The sequence below is a fragment of the Galeopterus variegatus genome, unplaced genomic scaffold (assembly GCF_000696425.1).
Source record: "Galeopterus variegatus unplaced genomic scaffold, G_variegatus-3.0.2 Scaffold1777, whole genome shotgun sequence".
In the NCBI taxonomy this organism is placed as follows: domain Eukaryota; kingdom Metazoa; phylum Chordata; class Mammalia; order Dermoptera; family Cynocephalidae; genus Galeopterus; species Galeopterus variegatus.
Genome location: NW_007727888.1, coordinates 15,717 through 27,156, shown reverse-complemented (window position 1 = coordinate 27,156; position 11,440 = coordinate 15,717). Strand labels below are relative to the sequence as shown.

The 11,440-nt window shown below is 45.4% G+C and overlaps 1 protein-coding gene across 1 annotated transcript in view; it reads right to left on the bottom strand.

The window, feature by feature from the left end:
* Positions 1-11,212, bottom strand: part of USP20 (ubiquitin specific peptidase 20) — a 42,702-nt gene extending 31,490 nt beyond the window's left edge. The window contains exon 1 of the mRNA XM_008578883.1: positions 11,143-11,212. The gene's annotated coding sequence lies outside the window, so the exon portion shown is untranslated. The remainder of the gene's footprint in view (positions 1-11,142) is intronic.
* Between the last annotated feature and the right edge of the window lie 228 nt (positions 11,213-11,440).

The window sequence follows — 11,440 nt, the reverse complement described above, 5'->3', positions numbered from 1 at the left end:
TTATTCTAAGTAAATAGTCAAGGTTGTGTGCAAAGACAGAATAACAAAGATATTCACTGTTAAAACAGGGGGAAACTGGACATAATCTAAGTGAACAACAGGCAATTGGATAAATAATGACGCAACACACTGTTGTATCACACAAACACTAAAAATGATGATGTTGGTTAGAATGCAGTGCTGATAGCACCAAGGTCAAGGGTTTGGATTCCCATACTGGCCAACTGCAAAAAACAAATAAATAAGTTCAGAAAAAAAAATGATGATGAGTATTGAATCTTCTTATTCATTAAATTATATTAGATCTGAATAAATAGAGAGATATACCATGTTCATGGATTAGCAGACTCAATATTGTTAAGATGTCCATTCTCCCCAAACTGTCTACAGATTCAAGGCAATCTTAGTCAAAATTCTGGCAGGATTTTTTGTAGATATTGTCAAGTTGATCCTAAAATATGTACAGAAACACAAAAGAGCTACAATATCCAAAACAATTTTGAAAAATAACAAAGTTGGAAGACTTATACCACCTGACTTCAAGACTCTTTATAAGGGCCAGCCCGTGGCTCACTTGGGAGAGTGTGGTGCTGATAACAACAAGGCCATGGGTTTGGATCCCTATATAGGGCTGGCCTGTGGCTCACTTGGGAGAGTGTGGTGCTGATAACAACAAGGCCATGGGTTTGGATCCCTATATAGGGCTGGCCTGTGGCTCACTTGGGAGAGTGTGGTGCTGATAACAACAAGGCCATGGGTTTGGATCCCTATATAGGGATGGCTGGTTACCTCACTTGGGAGAGCGTGGTGCTGACAACACCAAGTCAAGGGTTAAGATCCCCTTACTGGTCATCTTTAAAAAAAAAAAAAAGACTTTTTATAAAGCTACAATAATCAAGACAATGTGGCATTGGCTCAAACACAGACATACAGCTCAACAAAACAGAACAGACAGTCTAGAATTAGACTTGCACGAATATGACCAATTGACTTTCAACAAAGGTACTGATGTAATTCAATGGGCAAAAGATAACTTTTTCAGAAAATGATATTAGAATGATTTTCACATGGAAAAAAAAATGAACACCAACCCCTACCTCCTATCACACATAAAAATTAATCAGAAATGGATCACAGACTTTAAAAAAAAAAAAAAAAAGGAAGTAAAACCCTAAAACTTCTGGAATAAAATACAGGAAAAAATCTTCTCTACTTTAAAGTAGGCAAAGGGCACAAAAGGCATTAATTTCAAAAAGAAACACTGATAAACTGGACTTTGTCAAAGTAAAACATTTTTCTTTTCAAAAGACACTGTTAAGAAAATGAAAAAGCCAGGCTGGGCAGGCAGTTCAGCTGGTTAGAGCATGGTGTTATAACACCAAGGTCAAAGGTTCAGACCCCCACACCAGCTAGCTGCAAAAAAAGAAAGAAAAGGCAAGCCACAGACTGGGAGAAAATGTCCACCCTACTCATATCTGACAAAGGGCTGTATCCAAAATATATAAAAAACTCTTATAGCCCCCAAAAGAATAAATGACCCAGTTTTTTTAAATGGGCAAATGATTGAACAATTACTTCACCAATTACGAAAGGTCAACAAGCACATGAAAACAAGCTTAACATCATTAGTCATCAGAGAAATGCAAGTTAAAATCATGAGAAAACACCTTACACCCCCAGAAGACCTAAAACTAAAAGACCCACAATACCAAGCATTGCTGAAGATGGGAAGGAATTCTCATATATTCTGATGGGAGTGTAAAACGGTATAAAAAGCTTTGGAAAACAGTTTGGCAGTTTTCTACAAAGTGAAAATTCACACCTATCAATATGACATTGTAATTCCATTCTTCGATATTAAAACATAAAAACATATGTCTACACAAAGAATTACATACATTCATAGCAGCTTTATGCAATAAGAGCCCAAAATTGGAAACAACCCAAATGCCCTACAAGAGAATAAAGCAAACCACCCCTATACTCATATAATGGAGTACTAAATGGCAATAAGAAAGAACTGCCGATATGCACAATAAGGATAAATTCCAGAAACATTAAACTGAGCAAAAAGTCATGTTATATGACAGACAAAACTAACCCATGGTGAATAGAAATTGGATCGGTTGCCTGAGGCAAAGGGTGGGGATACACTGCAAAGAGGCAAGAGGGAACTTTCTGTGGTATTGGAATGTTCTAGATCTTGATTATGGTGTGGTTTAATCAGCTCTATATGTCTATCAAATCTTAAGAACTATATCTTTAAAGTGTATGCATTTTGTTGTATATAAATTATGTAAAGTAGATCAAAAGCATTTTAAATCAGAATAGACAAAAACTGAAAACAACCCAAATGACCATCAACTTGTTGAATGGACAAATTGTGGTATATCCATACAAACTAATATTACTCATCAATCAAAGGTAACAAACTACTGATACACATAATATGGATGAATCTCAAAATAGTGATGCTGAGCGAAAGAAGCCAGCACCCCCCTCCAAAAATATATAGTACATGATTCCATTTATATAAAATTCTAGAAAAAGCAAACTAATCTATAGTGACAGAAGGCAGTTCAATGGTTGCCTAGAGCTAGGATGGGGAGAGGGAGACGGATTGCAAAGAGGCACTATTTGACAAAACTCTTCATAAGGGTACATTTTATTGGATATAAATTAAACCTCCACACAGGTGACTTAAAATACTGAAAAAACATAATCACACTTTACACAAATGACTGAGACTTATATCGTCACCACTGAGAAATCTCAGAACAACACTGAGTAATGAAACAAGCCGTGCCACCTCACACCCATTAGGATAGCCACCACAAGAAGTGCATGCTGGCGACGGACAAATCGGAACCCTCGTGCAATGCTGATGGGAATGTAAAATGATACAGCTGCTGTGGAAAACAGTGTGGTGGTACCTGAAAAACTGTAAAGTGTAGTTACCATACTATTTAGTAATTCCACTTCTGGGTATGTACCCAAAAGCACTGAAAGCAGGGATTTGAAGAGATATTTGAACACCCATGTTCACAGCAGCATTATTTGCAACAGCCAAGAGATAGAAGCAACCCAAGTGCCTACTGAGGAATGAATGGATAGACAAAATGTGGTCTATCCATACAACGGAATATTATTCAGCCTAAAAAAGGAAGGAAATTCTGACACATGCTATGAGGACATTACGTTCAGTGAAAGAAGCCTCTTTGTGAAAAGGCAGATACTGTCTGATTCCACTTATATGAAGTCCCTCGAGTAGTCAGATTTATAGACTGAAAGTAGAATGGTGGTTGCCAAGGGCTGGGGGAAGCAGGGAATAGAGAGTTGTTTAATGGGGCTCACTTTTGCAAGATAAAGAGTTCCAGAGATGGATGGTAGCGATGGCTGCACAACGACATGAATGTACTTAATGCCACTTAACTGTACACTTAAAAATGGTTAAGATGGTAAATTTTATATTATGTGTATTTTACCACAACTCGCAAAAATAATTTTAAAAAGAGTTGCAGAAAGGTTTAGTATGACACTATTAAAAAGATGTGAAAAAGATGGCAGGGGAAACTAACATGACACGAAATACTCAATGACCAGGAAAGATGCTAGTCACTGTATCTCTGTCCTCTCTCATCCTACAGGTCTCAGCTTCACTATCCCCTGACCAGCCTGGCCACCCTGTTGAACCCAGTCCCATCCTAGACCATTATCCCCTCTTCCAAGGAAGGCCTTCTGTCTGCCCCGGCCCTTATTTGGCAGGCTGTCATCATTTTGGTCACTTATCCATTTTCTTGTCCGTCTCCTCTGAAGTGAGCTTGCTGGTCAGCTCAGTTGGTTAGACCATGATGCTGTAAGACCAAGGTCTGGGGTTTAATCCCTGTATCAGCCAGCTGCCAAAAACATGTTTAAAAATGTAGGCCCCCTGAGGGCAGGGATGTCCGTCGTGCTCACTCTGTGTTCCAAATACCTAAAACATCACCTAGGACACAGTAACTTCTCAGTAAGTATTTGCTGAACAAATCAAAAGTAAAAAGTCACATGACACTATTTTAGTAAAACCCATTTTGGTGAAATAATGTTGTGTTTTACACCCAGAGAAAGAACACTGTCACCACCTCTGGAGGATGGGATGGATTTTACTTCCTCCCTTTTTGCTTATCTGCATTTTCTACAATGAACTTGCGTTGCTTTTGTAATAAATAACCTAATAGTTTACCTTTAATTACTTTTAGTTTTCAAAATAAGAAAATAAAAAGAGCATGTACCTGGATTCCTTGGTACGTTGCTCTTCCCCAGAACCCCTGAGGGCAGTCTGGGGGACACAGCCTCTGTCCCGCAGAGCTCCCCAGTTCTCTCTGCCAGGCACATAGTGCGAATGAGACACTCGAGGTCTAGTCACTCAAACAGGTTTTCAGAAAAGGGGCAGCAGTACCTGAGTGGTCCCAGGACCCCAAAAGAGGAAACACCTGAGCTGCTATCTGGACAGCTTAAAAGCACACCTTTCCACCTGACTCATCTGGTCCAAGACTAGCTCTTAATATCCACTTTTGCTTTATGTACCTTTAGATTGGATTAAAATTTTTCATCTTCTCCTACCTGTCCTGAAAATAGAAACAGATATTTTTGTTTGGTTGTAATAAAATTGATATACACCTCTGTAGAAGCTGGAAAAGAGACAAACATAAAATGAAATAAAAATCAAGAAGATGCTTGTAATTACGTAAGGCAGTGACAGAGACAGCTAGCCCTAGGTTCAACAGCTCACTCTGTCACTAGCAAGTTTGTGACTTTAGAGAAATCATCAATCCTCAGTTTCCTCATCCATAAAATGGAAAGCATGACAGCATCCAGGCTTACTGAGAGGATGAATAGGCCAACACACAGGAAACACTTGGCATAATGACTTCTGGTCAGTGGACTTTCAGGGTGGCTCAGATTTTCTATTGTTCTGCATGGCAAGAATGCTCAAAAAACGTTTGGTACTATAATTTGTGTCTTTGGCTGTATTTATAGATCAGGAAACTGAAACTGGTAGGAATGGAAGTCACATGCCTGAGCTCAGACAGAAGGACCCCTCCCTCAGAGCCCGCAGGCTGACTAGCCCAGCAAATCAAAGGTGCAGTGTTGAGGGCTGGCCCATGGCTCACTTGGGAGAGTGCGGTGCTGATAACATCAAGGCCGCAGGTTCAGATCCCTATATAGGGATGGCCGGTTCGCTCACTGGCTGAGCGTGGTGCTGACAACACCAAGTCAAGGGTTAAAATCCCCTTACCGGTCATCTTCACAGAAAAAAAAAAGGTGCAGTGTTGACCTAGTTGGACACACAGCAGGTGACTAACACATGGAAGCTCTGACCCTCCCAAGCTATTTTTTAAGATCCAAGCTCACTTCCTAGTGCTTTTTTTTTTTTTTTTTTTTTTTTTTTAAAGATGACCGGTAAGGGGATCTTAACCCTTGACTTGGTGTTGTCAGCACCACGCTCAGCCAGTGAGCGAACCGGCCATCCCTATGTGGGATCCGAACCTGGGGCCTTGGTGTTATCAGCACCGCACTCTCCCGAGTGAGCCACGGACTGGCCCCCTAGTGCTTTTGACAGCAAAGAAAAAGCCAGGAAAGGCAACCCCCTGGACTAGAGCAGAGCCTTGGACAGCTTTCCTGTTCTGAGGCAGCTGGCACCTGTGAACCCTAACCTTTGCTAAGCACCTCTGCTTCCCAGCGACTTGAAAAGTTTCTGTGTCGGGCCGGCCCGGTGGCGCACTGCTACAGTGCGCCGCTTGGGAAGCACGGCGGCGCTCCCGCCGAGGGTTCGGATCCCACATACAGACCGGCCGCTCACTGGCTGAGCAAGGAGCGGGGGCAACACCGAGGGTTGCGATCCCGTAGCTGGTCCCGGTCCGGTATGGTAGCGACACTGAGGGTTGCGATCCGTTGCCGGTCACGAAAAAAGACAAAAAAAAAAAAAAAAGAAAAGAAAAAGAAAAGTTTCTGTGTCAACAGAGGCTTAGAAACTGCCCCAGATAAAACATGCTAAAGAGACATGACACTAAAGAGACATGACAAAACTGGATCAGTGACCAAGGGGGACAATGCCATAAAGAACATTACTGGGACAACTGGCAGATTTGAATATGGACTACACGTTAGATAACAGCATTTGTTATGGACTGAATTGTGTTTCCCCTTCAAATTTTTAGGTTGAAATCCTAACCACCAATACCTCAGAATGTAATTGTATTTGGATAAGGTCTTTAAAGATAAGTTAAAATGAGATCTTTAGGGTAGGCCCTAATCTAATCTGACTGTATCCTTATGAGATGAAATGTGGACGCACAGAGAGGCACCAGGATGCACACACACAGAGGAAAGACCGTGTGAGGACACAGCTGAGAAGACAGCCATCTGCAAGTCAAGGAGAGAGGTCTCGGAAGAAACCTAACCCACTGGCATCTTGATCTTAGACTTTTAGCCTCCAGCACTGTGAGAAAATAAATTTCTGTTGTTGAAGCCACCCAGCTGTGGTACTTTGTTACGGCAGCCCAGGAGAACGAATACAGTATTACATCAACATTAAAGCTTCTGAGGATGAAAATCATTCTCTAGTTCTGTGACATAATATTCTCATCCTTAGACAATTCCCCCTGAGATATGTGAGATGTGTGTCTGCAGCTTACTCTTACGTGCACCAGCAGTAATAATAATTATGATGACATTAAGTGTGTAGACAAAGAGAGTTAGAGCAAATAAGGCACAAGGTTAATAACTGGTGAATCTAGGTGACGGGCAAATGGGAGTTCATTGTGTTATTCTTGTAATTTTTCTTTAAGTTTGACTTCTTTCAAAATGGAGTTTTTAGCGGCTGGCTGGTTAGCTCAGTTGGTTAGAGCGCAGGGTTAAAACACCAAGGTGAAGGGTTCAGATACCCTTACCGGCCAGCCACGAAGAAAGAAAAAAGTTTTAAAAGAGATTCCCTTTCTCTCATCTGAGATGGGAGCAGGGAGGGAGTCTTTTGGAAAATGAAACCCAGGCACAGGATCCAGGACCTACTCTGAGTGGGGCACAGTGCCCAGCGTCACCCATCCATCTCAGGCAAGGACAGCTGTTTCTCATCTTATAGAGGAAGAGCAGAAGCTCTGAGACCAAAGCCACTTGCCTGAGATCACACATCAAGAAAGTGACACAGCTGAAAGTGAGCAGGTCGTGTCTGCACCCGCTGCCCTTCCCACCCATGCTTCTGTGCAAATAAATGGAGTGCGCACAGTAGGCATTTAATAAAGGCTGAAAGGAAAAGATCCCTGTGCTGCTGAAAGAACAAGACCCTGGGTTCAGACCCCTTTGAGAGCAGCTGGACCTACTGTGCTGAGTCTGCGAGGTGCCTGTCCCACAGCTGGCGGGTCACACCCCTCCCTCCTGACCCACCAGACCCTCCTCTCTTGGGGCACAAGTGCAGAGGAGAGAAGGCAGTCTGGCACATCCGGCGAAGGGCCCACCATTCCTGCTCCACCCTGATTAAGGGCAGGCACCCACCACCCCATGCCCAAGTGAGGAGGAAAGTGCCACCCACCGCAGGGACAAAGCTGAGGGGCAGGGCCTGGAGAGGGATGGTCAGGCAGCACATCTGGCCTGGCTGCCTCAAGTGCCTGTCACTCATTTTCCCAGAGGTTCTGGCTACATCCTCCTCCTCCCAGAGAGGAATCAGTCAGCTCCTCAGGATGGGGAAGGTGATGCTGCTGAGCCTCCTACCCATGCAAGGATGCCCACGAGCCCTGCCCACACTGATCCCCACACACCCATCCCTGCACGTGTGCCCGTACCCATCCACGTGCCCCCTCTGCCCCTCAGAACATGAACCCTTCCTTCCACCCTGCTCTCCTCTCTCCATTCTAACTCCAAACAACTCCATTCTCCCTAAATCCCAAACACACCCCACCTCTTCCCTGAGTCCACCATCCTTCTGACAAAGGAGATCCCTCAGGCCTCCCCCTGCCTTGACAAGCCCTGCTCCCCGCACACCTCCAACTCTCCTCATCCACTCCCCAGCCTTACCCACCTTGTCCCCTGCTGCCCCCAAAGGGCCCCAAGTACTGGAACCGACCCTAACTACTTGGTCATGAGTTCCCACCCATGTGACTCCACTGGACCCTCACAACCACCTGGGAGATGGCTACGCTACAAGCTGACTCCACCTCCATCTCAAAAGAGGAGGATTAACTGGCTGAGGTCACACAGCTACTGAGCTGCGGAGCTCAGAGGTTTAGGAATCATGCGTCTTCCTCCTACAGTGGGGCTCTACTCTGTTGGTCATTCAAACCTAGTTTGAGCACAGTTATTAATGATAAAATCACCCTTTTCCCAGGTGACAGCTCTTACTGTTTCAAAGTCTTTATAATAAATGGAAGTTGGCTTTCCTGAAATTTCTATGTATTGATCCATTTCTGCTCACCAGAGCTAAAGAGAACTGTCACTTTTCTATGTCTTTAAATTTTTGTTGTCAACTTTCGTGTCTTCTTCAAGTGTCCTCTTTTCATGCTAATGTGAACCGGCTGGACTTTTGTTTGTTTATTGTCGTAGTTGAAAAGCTTGGCTCTTCCATCACTGTTATATACCCCACTATTGGGACTTGTGCTCAGAGTATACGCTCTAAATAAATGCTTTTGTAAAAAAAAAAAAAAGAAGAAGAAGAAGAAGAAGAAAGAAAGGCCTAACGATCTCTAAGACCACTAAGCAGTTGAGGGTCAGAGAGGTTCATGCCAAAGGTCATACAGCCAGTAGAAGAAGAAGAAGAAGAAGAAGAAGAAAGAAAGGCTTAACGACCTCTAAGACCACTAAGCAGTTGAGGGTCAGAGAGGTTCATGCCAAAGGTCATACAGCCAGTAAATGGCACAGCAGGAACTCCAGTGGAGAAAGAGTTGCAGAGATGGGAAAGCTCCTGTCCAGAGTCACATGGCAAGCTGGTGGAACTGGGACGTGAACCCAGGACCTACTGCTTCGTCTGTCATATACCAACCAAATCACAATCTGCAACTCAATCCTCCCTCCTACTGCTGATTCCCTTGCCTTGCTCTATTTTTTCTCTTTTCTATAGCACTTATCTTCTAACATACTTTACGAACTTTATTAAGTTATTAGAACATAAACTCCACTAGATCAGGGATCTTTTGTCTCTTTTGCTGACATACAAAGGTACTTCAAAAAATTCATAGAAAGATGTGTATTATCTTTTAATTCTATTTTTCCATGAACTTTCTGAAATACCCTATTTCAAGCACCTAGAACAGTGTCTGCTTCATATAGTAGATGCTTAGTATATATCTGCTGAATAAACAAACTGGCCCAGCAAGCATTTATTGAATACTTACTGTGGCCGGGCTGTGAACCTTATCACTTTGCTGGATCCCAAATCCACCCAGCAAAGCAGCCCAAACCCAGGCCAAACTTGTACATTTCCTTAAGCAACCAAACTTCCAAACAAAACCAAAACCTAAGACTCATCTTTTATCTGCATAGAACCTAAATTTCCTGGAAGCTCCCTCTGAGAGTAGTCTCATCCTCTGCTCACCGCCACCCACCCAAGAAAAGGCGCAGCGAGACTTAGAGGGACTGTAGTCCCTCAACCCAACCACCCATACCAGATTCACTGCTGGCACTTTTTCTGCATCACTTTTGCTAAACAAGACTCAATTAGATCTGCCACAGTGCAGGTTCTGGGTATCACTGGGTACTCTGGCTTCACAGACAGAGCAAAGATGGGATGGGGTGGGGGCAGCTCATTTGTACCAGATGCTCCTCCCCAGGACTTCAGATAAGGTCCCTGACCTTCTGGCCTTTCCTTAGTGGTGGCCAGTGCCCCCCTGGTGGGAGGGCTGCTGAATGGGCAAATTCAGAGCCATCTCACAGTGCAAGAGCTGCAGACTTGACTCCCTGGGTTCTTCCAACAATTCCCAAGGAGCCTCTCCTTCAGCTGTCAGGGACATGAATGCCATGTGCATCCGGGTTTAGCTGAAAAACCTGCAAAGGGCAAGACTTTGAGACTTTTAACATATGGCTTTTAGCCAAAGCCACAAGGCTGTTCCAAGAAGTCCTGAGTCTATTTGTCCCCGTCCAAGGAAAAGAACAACAATCTCAGAGAAAAGTAAGGCTTTCCGGAAATGTTGCCCTCCTTCAAAATGATCTTCCAGAAGAGGGAACCAAATACAGACTACATCAGCCCCTCCCCCTCCAGACTATAAAATGTAATAACAGAGGGCGGCAAACATTTACCGACCTCATACTGTGCCAGGTACTGTGCAAACATGCAGCAGAGATCGAATGATCCCTGCTCCACCTTTCAGCTGTGTACCCTGAAACACGTATTGCCTCTCTGTGTCTCGGTATCCTCACTTGGAAATGAAAAATGATTGACTCTACTTCGTAGGATTGTTGGGAGAATTCAGTGAGATAATGCTCAGCCCAGTGCCTGCCACACAGTAAGCGCTTAATAACTGGCACTTCTTTCAAAGGAAAGAGCCGATCCATACTGAGAAAAGGAAAACTACTATTACTTAAGGCTTTGTTAAAAATCCTACAAGCCATTATTTACGCATTTAGTTATTTCCTAAGAGCTTGCTGACACCCGTTTTTCAAATAAACTTTATCCTCTCAGCATCTTCGGGGTGGCTGGGGGGGAACGCAGAGGGAGAGTCCTCCTGACAAAAGGAGAAAAAACAAGACCCGTGGAGGTCCGGGGAGGCGGCCGGCAAGCACCCGAGAAGGAGCCCTCTGGCCTCAAACCCTCCCGAGGCTGCAAAACACCAGACGCGCCTCTCCCCGGGAGAAGTGGCTGGAGGCCATTATCAGAGGGGCGGTCGGCGCTGGGGCTTTCATCCACCGCCGCTAGGAAGCGGTCATCTTTTGTCCCTAAAGAAAAAATGCACATCAGGGCCCAGAAGTCGGAGGAAATCAGTCAGCGCCCCGAGACGCCACGCGCAAGCTTTCAACGCTGAGACAGGCCCCGGCAGAAATAAACGGGCGGCCCCTGCTCCCAGAGGCCGCGAGGCCCCGGAGAGCTCGAAGCGGGGCGTCAGGGCCCTAGAGGGTGGGGCGCTGACCGGGGGAAGGGAGAGGGGCGGCGGCGTCCAGGGCTTCCCAGGCTCCGCTCACCTGGCTGCGGCGGATGGCGCACCTGGCAGGGCCAGGCCCCGCGGGCCCGGAGAGGGGCTGGAGTCGCCCCTGCTCGGGAAGCCCGGCCCCCTGAAGCAGCCGGCGGCGGCCCGGAACTCACCTGCCGTCACAACCGCGCCGCCGCCGCCTGTCAGTCAAGCGCGCCCTCAGCGGCGCCGCGAAGGGTCGTGGGGCCCGGCCGGCCGCGCCCCGCCCCCTCCCCATAAGCTATCCAATCGCAAGAGGCCGACGCCACGGAGGTGGGGGCGTGGCCACGGGGCGTGGCGTGGCCACGGGG